This window comes from Bombina bombina, chromosome 4 (assembly GCF_027579735.1).
Source record: "Bombina bombina isolate aBomBom1 chromosome 4, aBomBom1.pri, whole genome shotgun sequence".
Lineage (NCBI taxonomy): Eukaryota > Metazoa > Chordata > Amphibia > Anura > Bombinatoridae > Bombina > Bombina bombina.
The window spans coordinates 853,359,444-853,382,686 of NC_069502.1; the positions used below are offsets into that span (position 1 = coordinate 853,359,444).

Sequence of the window (23,243 nt, forward strand, 5' to 3'; positions counted from 1 at the left end):
TCGACATGGCAACCTCAATGATACATTAGGTGCTGTGGCTTAGATGGTTAAAGCGCCTGTCTAGTAAACAGGAGATCCTGAGTTTCGAATCTCAGCAGTGCCTTGTGTAATGCCTTTTCTTTAGTAATATCACACCTTTGTGTCAACTCATCATAGTGTTGATAAAATAAAAAGAGTGTCCTCTTGAAAGAATTCAGAAAATAGATAAGAAAATGTAGCAAGCAGCTTTCTTTTCAAATAATTAGCCAACATTGGCCAACACCTGGTAAAAAGCATTCCATTCCCATACAGCTCAGGACATACAACAGAGAGAAAGATCACATAAAGCTAATTGTTCTTCAGAAAGAAAAAAGTCTCTGCATCCAGGCTGTCAGTGCAAGCATGTTCAACTCATGGAAAAAAAACTAACCTGGGGCAGAAGGTAATTGAAATGGGGGAGACAAAAGTCTGCCTACCCTTCAAGAAGAACTGCATCTTGAAACCATCTCCATCTTGGCCAGGCTGGAGTCAGAAGAAACATTTTATGCTTATCTTCTTTTAGAACTTGAGGCAGAACAGTAATCTGAAGAAAGCTCAACTCCTGTGCGATCCTCCAAGAGATCACCAAGGCATCTAGAGCAAAGGAAGATCACAGGTTCTGGGAAAAAATCTACATCACAGTCTTTTGTTGATACCACAAAACTGTGATATATCTCAAGTTGAACACTGCTAATCTGATGATCTGATGCAAACCGTCCTGTGAAGACAGTACAAGTGTTGCCAGATTGCATACTGGCATGATTTGGGGTCAACAGGGAGCACAGTTCCTCGCAGAAAAAATAGCTATCAGAATGATATAAAAAATATCAACTGCATTGAACACTTAGATAATTGCATACCACATCTTTACCAAACAGACTATCATGAAAATCTAGGTTTCAAAGGTCTCAGGGTAGTGAAGAAAAGCAAGGCTGCAAAGGTTTTAACATGGAATCCCTGCCCGCAGAGAGATCATTCTTCAAATATAGGGTCTAAAACTGTTGTGTAATGCTCTTTTACCCTTAATCCTGACGTTAAAGGGACAGTCTACACCAGAATATTTATTGTTTTAAAAGATAGGTAATCCCTTTATTACCCATTCCCTAGTTTTGCATAACCAACACAATAATATAATTACACTTTTTAACTCTGGGATTACCTTGTATCTAAGCCTCTGTAAACTGCCCCCTTATTTCAGTTCTTTTGACAGACTTGCATTTTAGCCAATCAGTGCTGGCTCATAGTAACTCCACGTGCGTGAGCACAGTGTTATCTATATGAAACACATAAACTAACACCCTCTAGTGGTGAAAAACTGTCAAATTGCCCTGAGCTAAGAGGTGGCCTTCAAGGGCTTAGAAATTAGCATATGAACCTCCTAGATTTAGCTTTCAACTAAGAATACCAAAAGAACAAAGCAAAATTGGTGATCAAAGTAAATTGGAAAATTTACTTGGAACATTGGAAGATTGTTTCAAATGACATGCCCTATCTGAATAATGAAAGTTTGTTTTGGACTAGACTGCATCTTTAAACAAATCAGAGCACTAAGAGTTTGATGTTTATTTTATGATGTGTACCGAAAAAAAGAATTGCCTAAAGCAATTTCCTCACCTAAAGAAACACAGTTATCACTAAAATATACACCAGAATGGGCAGCATGAGGAATTTGTCCCATCAAATTCAATCCATGGGTTCATAAGCTTTAATAGACACATCAGTTTTGTCTTCTTTCCTCTGAGTACTATATGTTTTCGTACTTTGATATCCTTTCAGTAGATCTAGCGTTGCTAATGTATCTTAGAAAGAACATATTCTATACATGGTGAAGAGTATTTAAAACATGGGCTCGTCCAGGATTTGAACCCTGGAACTCTCGCACCCAAAGCGAGAATCATACCCCTAGACCAACAAGCCACATTATTACAGGTAAACAAATGGTTTTATATGTCTGGGAAAGTATAATCAAAAAGGAAAATAAAAAATGAGTCTTTCCTGTGTTTAATATCCTTCACATGAAGTTAACTACTTAAAAAAGGACTAGGTTTGCATTCTTGTAGTCCAAAGATATAAGCAGCTTTCTGTAATTATATGCAGACCAACAAATTAAATTTGTGGAAACAGACGCTGTCGTACTCTATGCTGGGCATTGTCAGCAGATAGTTTGTAGTAGCTGTTGCTCAGCTATAGGGATATGGAATAATGCACCTGATATTTTACCTTTGCACTCATATCATGTTCTATTAGTGATATGTTTCAAAGTTTTACATTTTATATCCTTTTTGAAATGAAATTTTCACATTTTTAAATGCAATGATTTTTCGACATGGCAACATCAATGATACATTAGGTGCTGTGGCTTAGATGGTTAAAGCGCCTGTCTAGTAAACAGGAGATCCTGAGTTCGAATCTCAGCAGTGCCTTGTGTAATGCCTTTTCTTTTGTAATATCACACCTTTGTGTCAACTCATCATAGTGTTGATAAAATAAAAAGAGTGTCCTCTTGAAAGAATTCAGAAAATAGATAAGAAAATGTAGCAAGCAGCTTTCTTTTCAAATAATTAGCCAACATTGGCCAACACCTGGTAAAAAGCATTCCATTCCCATACAGCTCAGGACATACAACAGAGAGAAAGATCACATAAAGCTAATTGTTCTTCAGAAAGAAAAAAGTCTCTGCATCCAGGCTGTCAGTGCAAGCATGTTCAACTCATGGAAACAAAACTAACCTGGGGCAGAAGGTAATTGAAATGGGGGAGACAAAAGTCTGCCTACCCTTCAAGAAGAACTGCATCTTGAAACCATCTCCATCTTGGCCAGGCTGGAGTCAGAAGAAACATTTTATGCTTATCTTCTTTTAGAACTTGAGGCAGAACAGTAATCTGAAGAAAGCTCAACTCCTGTGCGATCCTCCAAGAGATCACCAAGGCATCTAGAGCAAAGGAAGATCACAGGTTCTGGGAAAAGATCTACATCACAGTCTTTTGTTGATACCACAAAACTGTGTTTTTGGAATTCCAATGCGTTTGCAATTGATATATCTCAAGTTGAACACTGCTAATCTGATGATCTGATGCAAACCGTCCTGTGAAGACAGTACAAGTGTTGCCAGATTGCATACTGGCATGATTTGGGGTCAACAGGGAGCACAGTTCCTCGCAGAAAAAATAGCTATCAGAATGATATAAAAAATATCAACTGCCTTGAACACTTAGATAATTGCATACCACATCTTTACCAAACAGACTATCATGAAAACCTAGGTTTCAAAGGTCTCAGGGTAGTGAAGAAAAGCAAGGCTGCAAAGGTTTTAACATGGAATCCCTGCCCGCAGAGAGATCATTCTTCAAATATAGGGTCTAAAACTGTTGTGTAATGCTCTTTTACCCTTAATCCTGACGTTAAATGGACAGTCTACACCAGAATATTTATTGTTTTAAAAGATAGGTAATCCCTTTAATACCCATTCCCTAGTTTTTCATAACCAACACAATAATATAATTACACTTTTGAACTCTGGGATTACCTTGTATCTAAGCCTCTGTAAACTGCCCCCTTATTTCAGTTCTTTTGACAGACTTGCATTTTAGCCAATCAGTGCTGGCTCATAGTAACTCCACGTGCGTGAGCACAGTGTTATCTATATGAAACACATGAACTAACACCCTCTAGTGGTAAAAAACTGTCAAATTGCCCTGAGCTAAGAGGTGGCCTTCAAGGGCTTAGAAATTAGCATATGAACCTCCTAGATTTAGCTTTCAACTAAGAATACCAAAAGAACAAAGCAAAATTGGTGAGCAAAGTAAATTGGAAAATTTACTTGGAACATTGGAAGATTGTTTAAAATGACATGCCCTATCTTAATAATGAAAGTTTGTTTTGGACTAGACTGCATCTTTAAACAAATCAGAGCACTAAGAGTTTGATGTTTATTCTATGATGTGTACCGAAAAAAAGAATTGCCTAAAGCAATTTCCTCACCTAAAGAAACACAGTTATCACTAAAATATACACCAGAATGGGCAGCATGAGTAATTTATCCCATCAAATTCAATCCATGGGTTCATAAATTCTATTATTAATGAGCAAAATGTAGGAATTAGTTCTGTGGAGCAACCCTATGTTTTGGGATGAATTCTGTGTTGCTGCTTTGATTTTGTTGGTTAAATTGCCTGTCCAGTAGGTACAAGTTGCTTAGAATAAATCTTAAAAGTGTCTGTTAGTGTATCTTTTCCAGAAAACATGATATTCTAATTGGCCAGAGAATTTTACTCAGCTTTAATAGCCACATCAGTTTTGTCTTCTTTCCTCTGAGTACTATATGTTTTCGTACTTTGATATCCTTTCAGTAGACCTAGCGTTGCTAATGTATCTTTGAAAGAACATATTCTATACATGGTGAAGAGTATTTAAAACATGGGCTCGTCCAGGATTTGAACCCGGGATCTCTCGCACCCGAAGCGAGAATCATCCCCCTAGACCAACGAGCCACATTATTATAGGTAAACAATTGGTTTTATATGTCTGGGAAAGTATAATCAAAAAGGAAAATCAAAAATTAGTCTTTCCTGTGTTTAATATCCTTCACATGAAGTTAACTACTTAAAAATGACTAGGTTTGCAGTCTTGTAGTCCAAAGATATAAAGCAGCTTTCTGTAATTATATGCAGACCAACAAATTAAATTTGTGGAAACAGACGCTGTTGTACTCTATGCTGGGCATTGTCAGCAGATAGTTTGTAGTAGCTGTTGCTCAGCTATAGGGATATGGAATAATGCACCTGATATTTTACCTTTGCACTCATATCATGTTCTATTAGTGATATGTTTCAAAGTTTTACATTTTATATCCTTTTTGAAATGAAATTTTCACATTTTTAAATGCAATGATTTTTCGACATGGCAACATCAATGATACATTAGGTGCTGTGGCTTAGATGGTTATAACACCTGTCTAGTAAACAAGAGATCCTGAGTTTGAATCTCAGCAGTGCCTTGTGTAATGCCTTTTCTTTAGTAATATCACACCTTTGTGTCAACTCATCATAGTGTTGATAAAATAAAAAGAGTGTCCTCTTGAAATAATTCAGAAAATAGATAAGAAAATGTAGCAAGCAGCTTTCTTTTCAAATAATTAGCCAACATTGGCCAACACCTGGTAAAAAGCATTCCATTCCCATACAGCTCAGGACATACAAAAGAGAGAAAGATCACATAAAGCGTTCTTCAGAAAGAAAAAAGTCTCTGCATCCAGGCTGTCAGTGCAAGCATGTTCAGCTCATGGAAACAAAACTAACCTGGGGCAGAAGGTAATTGAAATGGGGGAGACAAAAGTCTGCCTACCCTTCAAGAAGAACTGCATCTTGAAACCATCTCCATCTTGGCCAGGCTGGAGTCAGAAGAAACATTTTATGCTTATCTTCTTTTAGAACTTGAGGCAGAACAGTAATCTGAAGAAAGCTCAACTCCTGTGCGATCCTCCAAGAGATCACCAAGGCATCTAGAGCAAAGGAAGATCACAGGTTCTGGGAAAAGATCTACATCACAGTCTTTTGTTGATACCACAAAACTGTGTTTTTGGAATTCCAATGCGTTTGCAATTGATATATCTCAAGTTGAACACTGCTAATCTGATGATCTGATGCAAACCGTCCTGTGAAGACAGTACAAGTGTTGCCAGATTGCATACTGGCATGATTTGGGGTCAACAGGGAGCACAGTTCCTCGCAGAAAAAATAGCTATCAGAATGATATAAAAAATATCAACTGCCTTGAACACTTAGATTATTGCATACCACATCTTTACCAAACAGACTATCATGAAAACCTAGGTTTCAAAGGTCTCAGGGTAGTGAAGAAAAGCAAGGCTGCAAAGGTTTTAACATGGAATCCCTGCCCGCAGAGAGATCATTCTTCAAATATAGGGTCTAAAACTGTTGTGTAATGCTCTTTTACCCTTAATCCTGACGTTAAAGGGACAGTCTACACCAGAATATTTATTGTTTTAAAAGATAGGTAATCCCTTTATTACCCATTCCCTAGTTTTGCCTAACCAACACAATAATATAATTACACTTTTTAACTCTGGGATTACCTTGTATCTAAGCCTCTGTAAACTGCCCCCTTATTTCAGTTCTTTTGACAGACTTGCATTTTAGCCAATCAGTGCTGGCTCAAAGTAACTCCACGTGCGTGAGCACAGTCTTATCTATATGAAACACATGAACTAACACCCTCTAGTGGTGAAAAACTGTCAAATTGCCCTGAGCTAAGAGGTGGCCTTCAAGGGCTTAGAAATTAGCATATGAACCTCCTAGATTTAGCTTTCAACTAAGAATACAAAAAGAACAAAGCAAAATTGGTGATCAAAGTAAATTGGAAAATTTACTTGGAACATTGGAAGATTGTTTCAAATGACATGCCCTATCTGAATAATGAAAGTTTGTTTTGGACTAGACTGCATCTTTAAACAAATCAGAGCACTAAGAGTTTGATGTTTATTCTATGATGTGTACCGAAAAAAAGAATTGCCTAAAGCAATTTCCTCACCTAAAGAAACACAGTTATCACTAAAATATACACCAGAATGGGCAGCATGAGGAATTTGTCCCATCAAATTCAATCCATGGGTTCATAAATTCTATTATTAATGAGCAAAATGTAGGAATTAGTTATGTGGAGCAACCCTATGTTTTGGGATGAATTCTGTGTTGCTGCTTTGATTTTGTTGGTTAAATTGCCTGTCCAGTAGGTACAAGTTGCTTAGAATAAATCTTAAAAGTGTCTGTTAGTGTATCTTTTCCAGAAAACATGATATTCTAATTGGCCAGAGAATTTTACTAAGCTTTAATAGCCACATCAGTATTGTCTTCTTTCCTCTGAGTACTATATGTTTTCGTACTTTGATATCCTTTCAGTAGATCTAGCGTTGGTAATGTATCTTAGAAAGAACATATTCTATACATGGTGAAGAGTATTTAAAACATGGGCTCGTCCGGGATTTGAACTCGGGACCAGCTCAGGACATACAACAGAGAGAAAGATCACATAAAACTAATTGTTCTTCAGAAAGAAAAAAGTCTCTGCATCCAGGCTGTCAGTGCAAGCACGTTCAACTCATGGAAACAAAACTAACCTGGGGCAGAAGGTAATTGAAATGAGGGAGACAAAAGTCAGCCTGCCCTTCAAGAAGAACTGCATCTTGAAACCATTTCCATCTTGGCCAGGCTGGAGTCAGAAGAAACATTTTATGCTTATCTTCTTTTAGAACTTGAGGCAGAACAGTAATCTGAAGAAAGCTCAACTCCTGTGCGATCCTCCAAGAGATCACCAAGGCATCTAGAGCAAAGGAAGGTCACAGGTTCTGGGAAAAGATCTACATCACAGTCTTTTGTTGATACCACAAAACTGTGTTTTTGGAATTCCAATGCGTTTGCAATTGATATATCTCAAGTTGAACACTGCTAATCTGATGATCTGATGCAAACCGTCCTGTGAAGACAGTACAAGTGTTGCCAGATTGCATACTGGCATGATTTGGGGTCAACAGGGAGCACAGTTCCTCGCAGAAAAAATAGCTATCAGAATGATATAAAAAATATCAACTGCCTTAACACTTAGATAATTGCATACCACATCTTTACCAAACAGACTATCATGAAAACCTAGGTTTCAAAGGTCTCAGGGTAGTGAAGAAAAGCAAGGCTGCAAAGGTTTTAACATGGAATCCCTGCCCGCAGAGAGATCATTCTTCAAATATAGGGTCTAAAACTGTTATGTAATGCTCTTTTACCCTTAATCCTGACGTTAAAGGGACAGTCTACACCAGAATATTTATTGTTTTAAAAGATAGGTAATCCCTTTATTACCCATTCCCTAGTTTTGCATAACCAACACAATAATATAATTACACTTTTTAACTCTGGGATTACCTTGTATCTAAGCCTCTGTAAACTGCCCCCTTATATCAGTTCTTTTGACAGACTTGCATTTTAGCCAATCAGTGCTGGCTCATAGTAACTCCACGTGCGTGAGCACAGTGTTATCTATATGAAACACATGAACTAACACCCTCTAGTGGTGAAAAACTGTCAAATTGCCCTGAGCTAAGAGGTGGCCTTCAAGGGCTTAGAAATTAGCATATGAACCTCCTAGATTTAGCTTTCAACTAAGAATACCAAAAGAACAAAGCAAAATTGGTGATCAAAGTAAATTGGAAAATTTACTTGGAACATTGGAAGATTGTTTCAAATGACATGCCCTATCTGAATAATGAAAGTTTGTTTTGGACTAGACTGCATCTTTAAACAAATCAGAGCACTAAGAGTTTGATGTTTATTCTATGATGTGTACCGAAAAAAAGAATTGCCTAAAGCAATTTCCTCACCTAAAGAAACACAGTTATCACTAAAATATACACCAGAATGGGCAGCATGAGGAATTTGTCCCATCAAATTCAATCCATGGGTTCATAAATTCTATTATTAATGAGCAAAATGTAGGAATTAGTTCTGTGGAGCAACCCTATGTTTTGGGATGAATTCTGTGTTGTTGCTGTGATTTTGTTGGTTAAATTGCCTGTCCAGTAGGTACAAGTTGCTTAGAATAAATCTTAAAAGTGTCTGTTAGTGTATCTTTTCCAGAAAACATGATATTCTAATTGGCCAGAGAATTTTACTAAGCTTTAATAGCCACATCAGTATTGTCTTCTTTCCTCTGAGTACTATATGTTTTCGTACTTTGATATCCTTTCAGTAGATCTAGCGTTGCTAATGTATCTTAGAAAGAACATATTCTATACATGGTGAAGAGTATTTAAAACATGGGCTCGTCCGGGATTTGAACCCGGGACCTCTCGCACCCAAAGCGAGAATCATACCCCTAGACCAACGAGCCACATTATTATAGGTAAACAAATGGTTTTATATGTCTGGGAAAGTATAATCAAAAAGGAAAATCAAAAATGAGTCTTTCCTGTGTTTAATATCCTTCACATGAAGTTAACTACTTAAAAATGACTAGGTTTGCAGTCTTGTGGTCCAAAGATATAAAGCAGCTTTCTGTAATTATATGCAGACCAACAAATTAAATTTGTGGAAACAGACGCTGTCGTACTCTATGCTGGGCATTGTCAGCAGATAGTTTGTAGTAGCTGTTGCTCAGCTATAGGGATATGGAATAATGCACCTGATATTTTACCTTTGCACTCATATCATGTTCTATTAGTGATATGTTTCAAAGTTTTACATTTTATATACTTTTTTAAATGAAATTTTCACATTTTTAAATGCAATGATTTTTCGACATGGCAACATCAATGATACATTAGGTGCTGTGGCTTCTTTAGTAATATCACACCTTTGTGTCAACTCATCATAGTGTTGATAAAATAAAAAGAGTGTCCTCTTGAAAGAATTCAGAAAATAGATAAGAAAATGTAGCAAGCAGCTTTCTTTTCAAATAATTAGCCAACATTGGCCAACACCTGGTAAAAAGCATTCCATTCCCATACAGCTCAGGACATACAACAGAGAGAAAGATCACATAAAGCTAATTGTTCTTCAGAAAGAAAAAAGTCTCTGCATCCAGGCTGTCAGTGCAAGCATGTTCAACTCATGGAAACAAAACTAACCTGGGGCAGAAGGTAATTGAAATGGGGGAGACAAAAGTCAGCCTACCCTTCAAGAAGAACTGCATCTTGAAACCATCTCCATCTTGGCCAGGCTGGAGTCAGAAGAAACATTTTATGCTTATCTTCTTTTAGAACTTGAGGCAGAACAGTAATCTGAAGAAAGCTCAACTCCTGTGCGATCCTCCAAGAGATCACCAAGGCATCTAGAGCAAAGGAAGATTACAGGTTCTGGGAAAAGATCTACATCACAGTCTTTTGTTGATACCACAAAACTGTGTTTTTGGAATTCCAATGCGTTTGCAATTGATATATCTCAAGTTGAACACTGCTAATCTGATGATCTGATGCAAACCGTCCTGTGAAGACAGTACAAGTGTTGCCAGATTGCATACTGGCATGATTTGGGGTCAACAGGGAGCACAGTTCCTCGCAGAAAAAATAGCTATCAGAATGATATAAAAAATATCAACTGCCTTGAACACTTAGATAATTGCATACCACATCTTTACCAAACAGACTATCATGAAAACCTAGGTTTCAAAGGTCTCAGGGTAGTGAAGAAAAGCAAGGCTGCAAAGGTTTTAACATGGAATCCCTGCCCGCAGAGAGATCATTCTTCAAATATAGGGTCTAAAACTGTTGTGTAATGCTCTTTTACCCTTAATCCTGACGTTAAAGGGACAGTCTACACCAGAATATTTATTGTTTTAAAAGATAGGTAATCCCTTTATTACCCATTCCCTAGTTTTGCATAACCAACACAATAATATAATTACCCTTTTTTTTTATTTATTTTTTTTTAAACAAGCTTTATTGACAAAGAAAATTGTAATAACATACAGTCAAGCCATGCTTGATATTTGGTCATCAATAATACAAAACAATTCCTCTGGACATTAATGAATATAGCTTAATACGTCTTTCACCGAGTTTCAGGTGTATCAAAGAGACGGAATCTCCAAGAGTAAAAGAATACAAGGAACAAGCCAGCTGTGAAGTCCAAAGCTTGTGGTTTTTCTTTTTCAAATGAACAAAAATCAGATAATAAGGAACAAAAGAAAAAAGGAAAGAGGGAATGAAAAAACAAAAACAAAATGTAGCATGTTACGTAACTCGTGTGTACTCGTGTGTTTATAATAATACATTATGAGATGAGAGTTGCAGTGCAGGGTATTTTGTGTATCGTGGGTTATGGAGTATACAGTCGTCAAGAAACTTAAAGCCTATAAGTCCGGATATCCGTCAGGGCCCAGGATCAGAGAGGGGTTATGGAGATGTTAGTTATTCATCAAGTGGTCCCTACAGCCCCATGAATATAGGTCTCCCAATAGAGAGACATTGCACAGTAAAAGTCAAGTCTGTTAGTTTGGATGTAGTGGTACTTCTCAAGGGATAGTAGGAGTGTAACATTTTGCATCCAGCTTTTTGTGGTCGGGACGGCTCTCTGTTTCCATAGTCTCGGCACTAATTGTTTTGCGCTGCTAAGCATAATATATAATAATTTGGATTTATATTTACATTTAATTCGTGGGGGTTTGTTGAATAGCAGAATCAGGGGGTCTAAAGGAATCTCGTGTGCAAGGGCTTTTTGGATCTCAGTGTGAATGCTTTTCCAAAAGGGTTGGAGAACTGGACAGTCCCACCATATGTGGTACAAAGAGCCTACATGTCCACAGCCTCTCCAGCACAGAGGGTCAGAGAGTCCATGAATTTTGGCCAACCTACTGGGGTATAAGTACCACCTGCATAATAGTTTCATGTTTGTCTCGGTGATGTTCATTGAGGATGGTGCTTTCCCCATATGTTGAAAGATGGAGTCCCATGTCTCAGAAGAGACACTGAAGCCCAGTTCAGTTTCCCAGGTTCGGGTGTATGATGGAAGATTTCTAGAGTGTATAGTTGATAAAATCTTATAAGTCAAGGAAAGGGCTCCCCTCGTTGACTGTGTGGACCAGCAAAGTGTTTCAAAAGGGTTTAAACTCCTAACTATATTAGCCCTATCTTTATGGTGTGAGATAAAATGGGACAGTTGGAGGTATTCAAACCAATTGTTAAAGTATGGGATATTTCTCTCTGCCAACGTGGGCATGGGTAAGATACTACCCTCCTCTAGCAAGGAGAAGCAGGGTAGCCCTGCTGCTATACTATATGTCCCGTCCGCCCACACCTGCAGGCAAGGGGGGAGGGCTTTATTATGGCATAGGGGGGGTTAATGGGGAAGGTACCGTAGACACCCCCTTTATGGACTTAGTAAGGCGATCCCATGTCAGAAAAGTGTCTATTATCAGGGAGGTGGGGGATATCCACGGGGCTCTGTCCCGTTTGTGGAGCCAGCATTGCGTACCTAAACTTTTTGAGCCAGCTAAGTCGTGTTCGAGCTTCACCTATTCTTTGTCATGCACGTTTTTGCACCAATCTATAATTCTAGTGAGAAAGGCTGCTTGCTGATAGAACAGAAGGTTAGGAACTCCAAGTCCTCCTCTATTGCGGGGCCTATAAAGTGTAGCTTTTGCAATTCTAGGACGTTGGTGTGCCCACAGAAAGGCATTGACTAATTTCTGCGCTGAGCTGATGTAGTGCTGAGGGAGGTAGATAGGGACCGTCTGGAACAAATAGAGGAAGCGCAGAAGAATGCTCATCTTGAAAGCATGTGCTCTACCGAGCCAAGATAAGCATTTATTCTGCCAGCCCTTCAGTTCTGCCTTGACAGACTCAAACAAAGCCTGATGATTCAATTGGTACAGGGAATCCTGTGCATTCGAGAGTTGAATTCCTAAGTATTTGATGGAAGTGTGCTCTTGTCGGAATAAGTATTGCTCTGAAATCTGGTTGGCCCTATGGTCTGAAAGCCCTACACTTAAAAATTCCGACTTCAACATGTTAATTTTGAAATTAGATAGGGAACTATATCTCTCTATTACAGGAATTAGGGAAGAAAGTGATTCCAAGGGTGAGGTTAGAGTAAAAAGGACGTCATCTGCGTACATTGTTGTTTTGTACTGAGTGTCGCCTATTTGAATCCCTTTTATTCCTGAATTTTTCCTAACATTAGCAGCTAGGACCTCCATGGCCAAAACGAACAGCAGGGGGGAAAGAGGACAGCCCTGTCTTGTGCCGTTAAGGATGGGAAAGGGGTCTGATATAGAATCATTTAGTTTAATCCGGGCTTTAGGGGTATGATATAAGGCAAACATTTTCCCTATAAGTTTTTCTCCCATTCCAAAACGTGCTAATGTGAGTTTTAAAAATTGCCAATCTAATCTATCAAACGCCTTTTCGGCATCAATGGCTAGAAAGATAGAGGGAATGGAATGAGTTTTTGCATAATCAAGGAGATTGAGGATCTTAATAGTGTTGTCTCTCGCCTCTCGGCGAGGGACAAAGCCCACTTGGTTTAGGTGGATTAGTTGGGGTAGCAATTTGTTGAGTCTTAAGGCGATGAGTTTTGCGTACAATTTGATATCAACGTTTAGGAGTGAAATAGGGCGGAAATTAGCAGGGGAGTTAGTAGGTTTGCCCGGTTTGGGGATCACTGTGATGTGGGCTTCTAACATTGAGGAAAGAAAAGGGTGCGTCTGGTCGGCAATGTTAAAGACCGTGCATAGGTGGGGGATCAAGATTGGTGCAAATTTCTTATAATAGGAAGCCGTGAACCCGTCAGGGCCTGGGCTCTTGTCTGATGGTAACTGTTTAAGGGCTGCGGCAATTTCTGCTGCCGAAAAGGGAGACTCGAGATCAGCTGCCTGCGCTTCTGTTAACTGAGGTAAGGGGGTGTCTAAGAGGTATGCTTTGGTAGTATTGTCGTCATTGCTTGAGGCGTTTAGTCCCGGTAGGTTATAAAGTTTTGAATAATAAGCTAAGAATTGGGAGAGTATCTCCGGGGTCGTATTGACCGCCTTTTCTGATGGTGATTTAATTTCAGTAACAAAGGTTTTTAGTTTTTTAAGTTTTAAGGAGCGTGCAAGGAGCTTTCCCGCTCTGTTACTCTCGAAGTAAAATTTTTGCTTAGTTTTTAGAGCTAGTGTGTTAGCCTCCTGCATTAGCTGTTCTTGTACTTTTTGCCTAGCTTTGTCAAGTTCTTCGAGGGTGCGTGTGTCTGTTGGGTTCAATTTATGTTGGTGTTCTAATCTAGCTAGGAGGTCAGTGGATGATTTGTAAAACAACCGTGCTTTTTGCCTGATGTACGCTTTATATTTAATGAACTCCCCTCTGATATAGCATTTGTGGGCTTCCCAGACCACAAGGGGGTCTGTCTCTGGTAATGAGTTTAGTTGAAAATATTCCGGAAGCCTTTTCTCTATTTTATTTTTAAAGTCAGGGTAGTTTAACAAGTTATCATCTAATTTCCACATAAAGGAGGGCTTTGGTGCAGAGGGCCATATCAATTGTGTCAGCACAGCAGAGTGGTCAGACCAGACTGTGTGTGAAAGTTTAGAGGTGAGGACATAAGATAAGCCTTTTTGGTTTGTTAAGAGGTAATCAATTCTACTGTATGAACGATGTGGGGAGGAGAAGAAGGTGTAGTCCCTTCTAGTTGGATGTTTAAATCTCCACGTGTCAAAAATCGTCTGTTCGTACATGAGTTTCCATAATTGTTTAAGTGTATTTTTAGATGTGGAAGGCTTTGGGTTTGTGGTATCCATATCCGGGTGTATGGGTATATTAAAGTCGCCTCCAATGTAGAGTGTTCCTATAGTATGATCTAAAATCCGTGCAAAATGTTTTTTGAAAAAGGGGAGTTGATTTTTGTTCGGGGCATATAAATTTACTAGAGTAACTGGTGAGCCAAACAACAAACCAGTCACGCACAGAAACCTCCCCTCCGTGTCCGTATGTGCATGAATCGGGGTAAAGGAAATGTGCCTGCTTATAAGGATGCTCACTCCGTTTCTTTTGTGATCAAAGGAACTGTGGAAATGTTGTATATAATGTCCCCCAAAATATTTTGGTTCCTTAAGTTTTAGGAAGTGCGTTTCCTGTAGGAATAAAATGTCACCTCCTTTGCGGCGGAGGTCTAACATAGCCATGGAACGCTTCTGTGCTGAATTAAGACCTCTCACGTTCTGGCTTATCAAAGTAATGTTCTTGCTGTTAGAAGTCATGGTTTGTCGGTGCGGGGATGTCTGTCATTTTGTATAGGTGTCTATTCAGTAAAGTCTTGATGACAAGCAGTGTGTGCATACTCCATTTCAGCTGTAACCCAAAATCTGCATTTCTCATACGTAACATAAACATCAAAAACAGGTAATAACCTAAAAGTGAGCAGTGACATTTACATCTAAACAAGGAATATCTTAGTGAAAATAACGCCATAAAACGTTTATTACTTACGAGGAGGCAGTAGCCAGCTCCACATAAAGGTATATAATAAGGTCTTACAAGTGCCCATAATTCACATTTACATAACAGTAATAAAGATAAACAAGCTTAATCTATAACATTATGCATGGTATTCGAGCCAAACTGTTTTACTTAATAATGAGAACTTTTTAGTAGTTATAGCAGTGAAGGCAGAAGAGAAAAACAAAAGGATACTTATCGGTATCCAACAGGGCAGAACTTCGAAAATCAAACAGGGATAACACCAACTGATAATTACACTTTTTAACTCTGGGATTACCTTGTATCTAAGCCTCTGTAAACTGCCCCCTTATTTCAGTTCTTTTGACAGACTTGCATTTTAGCCAATCAGTGCTGGCTCATAGTAACTCCACGTGCGTGAGCACAGTGTTATCTATATGAAACACATGAACTGACACCCTCTAATGGTGAAAAACTGTCAAATTGCCCTGAGCTAAGAGGTGGCCTTCAAGGGCTTAGAAATTAGCATATGAACCTCCTAGATTTAGCTTTCAACTAAGAATACCAAAAGAACAAAGCAAAATTGGTGATCAAAGTAAATTGGAAAATTTACTTGGAACATTGGAAGATTGTTTCAAATGACATGCCCTATCTGAATAATGAAAGTTTGTTTTGGACTAGACTGCATCTTTAAACAAATCAGAGCACTAAGAGTTTGATGTTTATTCTATGATGTGTACCGAAAAAAAGAATTGCCTAAAGCAATTTCCTCACCTAAAGAAACACAGTTATCACTAAAATATACACCAGAATGGGCAGCATGAGGAATTTGTCCCATCAAATTCAATCCATGGGTTCATAAATTCTATTATTAATGAGCAAAATGTAGGAATTAGTTCTGTGGAGCAAGCCTATGTTTTGGGATGAATTCTGTGTTGCTGCTTTGATTTTGTTGGTTAAATTGCCTGTCCAGTAGGTACAAGTTGCTTAGAATAAATCTTAAAAGTGTCTGTTAGTGTATCTTTTCCAGAAAACATGATATTCTAATTGGCCAGAGAATTTTACTAAGCTTTAATAGCCACATCAGTTTTGTCTTCTTTCCTCTGAGTACTATATGTTTTCGTACTTTGATATCCTTTCAGTAGATCTAGCGTTGCTAATGTATCTTAGAAAGAACATATTCTATACATGGTGAAGAGTATTTAAAACATGGGCTCGTCCGGAATTTGAACCCGGGACCTCTCACACCCGAAGCGAGAATCATACCCCTAGACCAACGAGCCACATTATCATAGGTAAACAATTGGTTTTATATGTCTGGGAAAGTATAATCAAAAAGGAAAATCAAAAATGAGTCTTTCCTGTGTTTAATATCCTTCACATGAAGTTAACTACTTAAAAATGACTAGGTTTGCAGTCTTGTAGTCCAAAGATATAAAGCAGCTTTCTGTAATTATATGCAGACCAACAAATTAAATTTGTGGAAACAGACGCTGTCGTACTCTATGCTGGGCATTGTCAGCAGATAGTTTGTAGTAGCTGTTGCTCAGCTATAGGGATATGGAATAATGCACCTGATATTTTACCTTTGCACTCATATCATGTTCTATTAGTGATATGTTTCAAAGTTTTACATTTTATATCCTTTTTGAAATGAAATTTTCACATTTTTAAATGCAATGATTTTTCGACATGGCAACATAAATTATACATTAGGTGCTGTGGCTTAGATGGTTAAAGCACCTGTCTAGTAAACAGGAGATCCTGAGTTCGAATCTCAGCAGTGCCTTGTGTAATGCCTTTTCTTTAGTAATATCACACCTTTGTGTCAACTCATCATAGTGTTGATAAAATAAAAAGAGTGTCCTCTTGAAAGAATTCAGAAAATAGATAAGAAAATGTAGCAAGCAGCTTTCTTTTCAAATAATTAGCCAACATTGGCCAACACCTGGTAAAAAGCATTCCATTCCCATACAGCTCAGGACATACAACAGAGAGAAAGATCACATAAAGCTAATTGTTCTTCAGAAAGAAAAAAGTCTCTGCATCCAGGCTGTCAGTGCAAGCATGTTCAACTCATGGAAAAAAAACTAACCTGGGGCAGAAGGTAATTGAAATGGGGGAGACAAAAGTCTGCCTACCCTTCAAGAAGAACTGCATCTTGAAACCATCTCCATCTTGGCCAGGCTGGAGTCAGAAGAAACATTTTATGCTTATCTTCTTTTAGAACTTGAGGCAGAACAGTAATCTGAAGAAAGCTCAACTCCTGTGCGATCCTCCAAGAGATCACCAAGGCATCTAGAGCAAAGGAAGATCACAGGTTCTGGGAAAAGATCTACATCACAGTCTTTTGTTGATACCACAAAACTGTGTTTTTGGAATTCCAATGCGTTTGCAATTGATATATCTCAAGTTGAACACTGCTAATCTGATGATCTGATGCAAACTGTCCTGTGAAGACAGTACAAGTGTTGCCAGATTGCATACTGGCATGATTTGGGGTCAACAGGGAGCACAGTTCCTCGCAGAAAAAAATAGCTATCAGAATGATATAAAAAATATCAACTGCCTTGAACACTTAGATAATTGCATACCACATCTTTACCAAACAGACTATCATGAAAACCTAGGTTTCAAAGGTCTCAGGGTAGTGAAGAAAAGCAAGGTTGCAAAGGTTTTAACATGGAATCCCTGCCCGCAGAGAGATCATTCTTCAAATATAGGGTCTAAAACTGTTGTGTAATGCTCTTTTACCCTTAATCCTGACGTTAAAGGGACAGTCTACACCAGAATATTTATTGTTTTAAAAGATAGGTAATCCCTTTATTACCCATTCCCTAGTTTTGCATAACCAACACAATAATATAGTTACACTTTTTAACTCTGGGATTACCTTGTATCTAAGCCTCTGTAAACTGCCCCCTTATTTCAGTTCTTTTGACAGACTTGCATTTTAGCCAATCAGTGCTGGCTCATAGTAACTCCACGTGCGTGAGCACAGTGTTATCTATATGAAACAAATGAACTAACACCCTCTAGTGGTGAAAAACTGTCAAATTGCCCTGAGCTAAGAGGTGGCCTTCAAGGGCTTAGAAATTAGCATATGAACCTCCTAGATTTAGCTTTCAACTAAGAATACCAAAAGAACAAAGCAAAATTGGTGATCAAAGTAAATTGGAAAATTTACTTGGAACATTGGAAGATTGTTTCAAATGACATGCCCTATCTGAATAATGAAAGTTTGTTTTGGACTAGACTGCATCTTTAAACAAATCAGAGCACTAAGAGTTTGATGTTTATTCTATGATGTGTACCGAAAAAAAGAATTGCCTAAAGCAATTTCCTCACCTAAAGAAACACAGTTATCACTAAAATATACACCAGAATGGGCAGCATGAGGAATTTGTCCCATCAAATTCAATCCATGGGTTCATAAATTCTATTATTAATGAGCAAAATGTAGGAATTAGTTCTGTGGAGCAAGCCTATGTTTTGGGATGAATTCTGTGTTGCTGCTTTGATTTTGTTGGTTAAATTGCCTGTCCAGTAGGTACAAGTTGCTTAGAATAAATCTTAAAAGTGTCTGTTAGTGTATCTTTTCCAGAAAACATGATATTCTAATTGGCCAGAGAATTTTACTAAGCTTTAATAGCCACATCAGTTTTGTCTTCTTTCCTCTGAGTACTATATGTTTTCGTACTTTGATATCCTTTCAGTAGATCTAGCGTTGCTAATGTATCTTAGAAAGAACATATTCTATACATGGTGAAGAGTATTTAAAACATGGGCTCGTCCGGGATTTGAACCCGGGACCTCTCGCACACAAAGCGATAATCATACCCCCAGACCAACAAGCCACATTATTATAGGTAAACAAATGGTTTTATATGTCTGGGAAAGTATAACAATAAAGGACAATAAAAAATGAGTCTTTCCTGTGTTTAATATCCTTCACATGAAGTTAACTACTTAAAAAGGACTAGGTTTGCAGTCTTGTAGTCCAAAGATATAAAGCAGCTTTCTGTAATTAGATGCAGACCAACAAATTAAATTTGTGGAAACAGACGCTGTTGTACTCTATGCTGGGCATTGTCAGCAGATAGTTTGTAGTAGCTGTTGCTCAGCTATAGGGATATGGAATAATGCACCTGATATTTTACCTTTGCACTCATATCATGTTCTATTAGTGATATGTTTCAAAGTTTTACATTTTATATCCTTTTTGAAATGAAATTTTCATATTTTTAAATGCAATGATTTTTCAACATGGCAACATCAATGATACATTAGGTGCTGTGGCTTAGATGGTTAAAGCGCCTGTCTAGTAAACAGGAGATCCTGAGTTCGAATCTCAGCAGTGCCTTGTGTAATGCCTTTTCTTTAGTAATATCACACCTTTGTGTCAACTCATCATAGTGTTGATAAAATAAAAAGAGTGTCCTCTTGAAAGAATTCAGAAAATAGATAAGAAAATGTAGCAAGCAGCTTTCTTTTCAAATAATTAGCCAACATTGGCCAACACCTGGTAAAAAGCATTCCATTCCCATACAGCTCAGGACATACAACAGAGAGAAAGATCACATAAAGCTAATTGTTCTTCAGAAAGAAAAAAGTCTCTGCATCCAGGCTGTCTGTGCAAGCATGTTCAACTCATGGAAACAAAACTAACCTGGGGCAGAAGGTAATTGGTCTGCATATAATTACAGAAAGCTGCTTTATATCTTTGGACTACAAGACTGCAAACCTAGTCATTTTTAAGTAGTTAACTTCATGTGAAGGATATTAAACACAGGAAAGACTCATTTTTGATTTTCCTTTTTTTTTTTTTTTTTAAATAATTTTTTATTGAGACAATGGATAGAAATAACAGAAAAGGGAGTGTGTCCCAGCTCAAGACAAATACAAAAAGAAAAATAGCTGATACAGATCACATATGAAAGGTACATAAGAATTAAGACATTGGTGTGCTAATATAGGATTTGTTAAGATATTAACTAGACAATAGAGTTTCAATATTTATATAATAATAGGAGTCAATGATATGGAGATATCTAGGTTGAAAACAGAGAGATAACATTTGACGTAAGTTATAGCACCGACTTTATGACCTTGAATACAGAATGCGCACAGTGAAATCAAAACATGTGTGACTGGGGCATATGGAAATGAAGTCTCAGTTTTATAATACAGGTAACTAGTGGTCCCTACTCTCAAATAAGGGGTATTCTATACACTGAAAATAGTGAGAGAAAGGGAGCTGGCATTTATCAGGCCTCCCATAGGCCTGCGTATATAGGGGGGTGAGGGATGCAGCGGGCAAGAGCCGCTCATAATGGGGGGAAGAGGGGAGAAGGGAAGGGGAGGGGGGGCGGAGCCAGATAATTTTTTTAAAAATATAAATTACAGGGCGATGTGAAATGGAATGGAATAGGATCTCAGGACTTTTGAGTATACTCCTGGATAACATCTCTAAAATATGAAAACTAGGGCATGTGAATGTACGAGAGATTGCCAAAAAGGATACTAACAGGGGGGGGGGGGGCATTTCTATAGACACATAAAGTTAGTTAAGGGCCACTACATGACCCCCTCTCCAGGGAAGGTGCTATCTATAGACGGTGCAGGTAAAAGGAGAAGGGATATGACCCGCAGGTACTAATCGCCAGCGGGAAAGGGGGGAGAGGGGCCAGATAGAATTGGGAGGTGTCTAAGAAGGCCATATCCTGAATAGCCAGGGTCTGGGGGGCCTGGGGAGCCTCTGGGTGAGCCCCTCTCCTAGGGAAGTGCCACCTATAGGCGATGCGGGAAAAAGGAGAAGGGATATGACCCGCAGGCATTAAGTACCAGCGGGAAAGGGAGGAGAGAGGCTCAACGAAAACAACTATTATGTGCTAGAAATATGAGCAAGCGCATAAAGAAATTAAGGATGATATTCATACAGCCACAGAAAATGATAGTTGGTAACAAATAATATAAATAAACAACAATAACTATTTAACACAACATAGAACAGGTTTGGGACTTGTTACCCAGTTGCTGTTAATCATTCATAAACTAGTATGTTGCTGGTAATAGAAATAACTCCCCTTAAAATGTCCCAGCTAATCGAAATATCTAAAAGAGGTAATATAGAGCGTAGGACTTTAAACTATACATCATCATAAGAGATACAATGTCAACAATAAGTTTTATAAAGCTAGATAACTCTGTTTAGTGATAAATTTATCCTATATCTTATACTGGAACATATGTCCAGCACACTGCAGAAAGAACCCATGCGTCTAACTAAAGTAAGGATGAAAACTTGTATGCCAGACCGTGCCCTCCCAGTAAGCACTGCCCAGCAATGTCTAGTAATGCCTGCATGGAAACACTACAGAGACCAGACAAAGTATCTCTGAAATTAAGGGAACTGTTTGGCAATATCAAAGCTCTAAATATTTCACTAAGGAGCAGATCAACTCTCTATCTAACTAAGACATGCATAATAATGTGTTTCTATACAGTGGGGAGCTTTAAAAGAAGGACGGTAGTAGCTTGGAAGCATAAAATGTTAGAAAAGCTATGGTAAGACAAACAGTCGCATAGTCTTAACAGGCTCAGGTCTAAATGGTAAGGGAAACTATCCCAACAATAACTAAATTAACACAACCAATACCCACGGGACTCCTCATCAGACAATTTAAATGTGTCGTCATTAATAGTAACCTGTGGAGCTTGGGGAAAACTGAAAGCACTGCAGAAATCACATATAGAGTTTTCATCTGTTGTAGGGACAGCAAGCAGAAAAAGTGTTGCATCCCTTCATTAACCTTAAGTACACCCTTTTGTGCTCATGTAATCTAAGTAAATATGTTCGTTTATAAAAGGTGGTAATTATTGTGGTGGGAGAGAGATCTTTGTAGGGGGGTAAACAATTGCCAAAGTGACCAACATATAATGAATTACACAACTAGTATTGTTAACTCCCAAGCTAAATAACACATGAATCTATGGTACGCTTTTTAAATCTATCAATAGGAACATAAAATTAGGCAGTACATCAAAAAACTAACATATAGGCATGTATTATAACACACAAAAACATCAAGGTGCAGCTAACTAACATGTAAGCATGCCTGATACGTTTGATTCAGACCAGTGCACATATGATTATAATATTCAATAACTGTTCCTTATCAAGAAGTAACTTGTTAACAAAATAACATAGTTATTATATATATGTATAATAATAGTAATATAACCATACATATAATAATAGTAATATAAATGAGAGGAGATCATAGATGTCACAAATTGTATAACGGACTGCAATCCATGTCCTCCGACTTTAAAGTCTTCATCCAGAAAGCAGTGTAAATCAATATAGTGCATTTAAGCAGGATGCCAGTCTGAGAGCTGAGTCAGTAGAGAAGCACCCAATGCACAAATAGAACTACCCTACCCCTGATCTAGCCAGGAGTGTAGGTAACTGTAGAAAAAGCTGGGGGCTAGCGTCTTTCAAGAGCCCTGGGACAAAATTGACATTTGCATAAGACCGGAGGTAACTGTGGCTGAGTCTGGTCTGGATTAATGGGGGGTAAGAGTCATAGAAAAATGTTACCAGGCTGAGTGGACCGTATAGCGGTTCCGGTCGACATGCACCTATGAACTCACGAGCGGTTCCGATGTTCCGTGACTCCTCCAACATGCTGACCGGGTAAGAAGACACTGTGGGTACCTCCCTCTCTTTCACGTGGTTTTCGTCGGGTTCAGGATGCCTATGAGGAGCACTCTGAGGGTAAGGGATGTCTGCCGCTAAGGGATAATACCGAGGCCTCCTTACGCCGTCCCAGATAAAAAAAGTATCAGTGTTGGGATCATGTGCGGGTACCGGGAGGGCAGTATCCAGTGATGTGTTTGCTCCAACCCGTAACGCATCCCTGCAGGCTGCATAGTGCTGATCTAGACGAGCAGATAGGTCTCCCATAAGCAAGTGGATAAGTTCCGTTAACATTGCGGCTTTTACTGCTGGCTTGTATTCCGGAGTAGGCCTCTGTCCTCCTGAGGGCTTGTGGTGTCACTAATCGTAATGGCGGCTTTCGCGCTATTTGCTCTCGTACTTCATGAGTGAGATATGGTTCTTGCAGTAAATCGAATCCACTTCTAGTTGTTGTACCTGGTATAATCAGCCATGTGTGGATCTGTGAATCTGTGAGATCCGTGGAGTAGATGGAAATCAGGGTGCAGTTGTAGAATTACTATCCGCATCTTTGGTCTGTTCGCCCCTCAGAGATCTATCCAACATTAGTAA

At 38.6% G+C, this 23,243-nt stretch overlaps 3 non-coding genes across 3 annotated transcripts; all 3 read right to left on the reverse strand.

Moving 5' to 3' along the window:
• Positions 1 to 4,436: 4,436 nt before the first annotated feature.
• TRNAP-CGG (transfer RNA proline (anticodon CGG)) lies at positions 4,437 to 4,508 on the reverse strand. Its single transcript has one exon. It is a non-coding gene; the product is annotated as a tRNA-Pro (tRNA).
• A 4,333-nt stretch (positions 4,509 to 8,841) lies between these two features.
• TRNAP-UGG (transfer RNA proline (anticodon UGG)) lies at positions 8,842 to 8,913 on the reverse strand. Its single transcript has one exon. It is a non-coding gene; the product is annotated as a tRNA-Pro (tRNA).
• Positions 8,914 to 16,161: 7,248 nt separating this feature from the next.
• Positions 16,162 to 16,233, reverse strand: TRNAP-CGG (transfer RNA proline (anticodon CGG)). The gene has a single exon. It is a non-coding gene; the product is annotated as a tRNA-Pro (tRNA).
• Between the last annotated feature and the right edge of the window lie 7,010 nt (positions 16,234 to 23,243).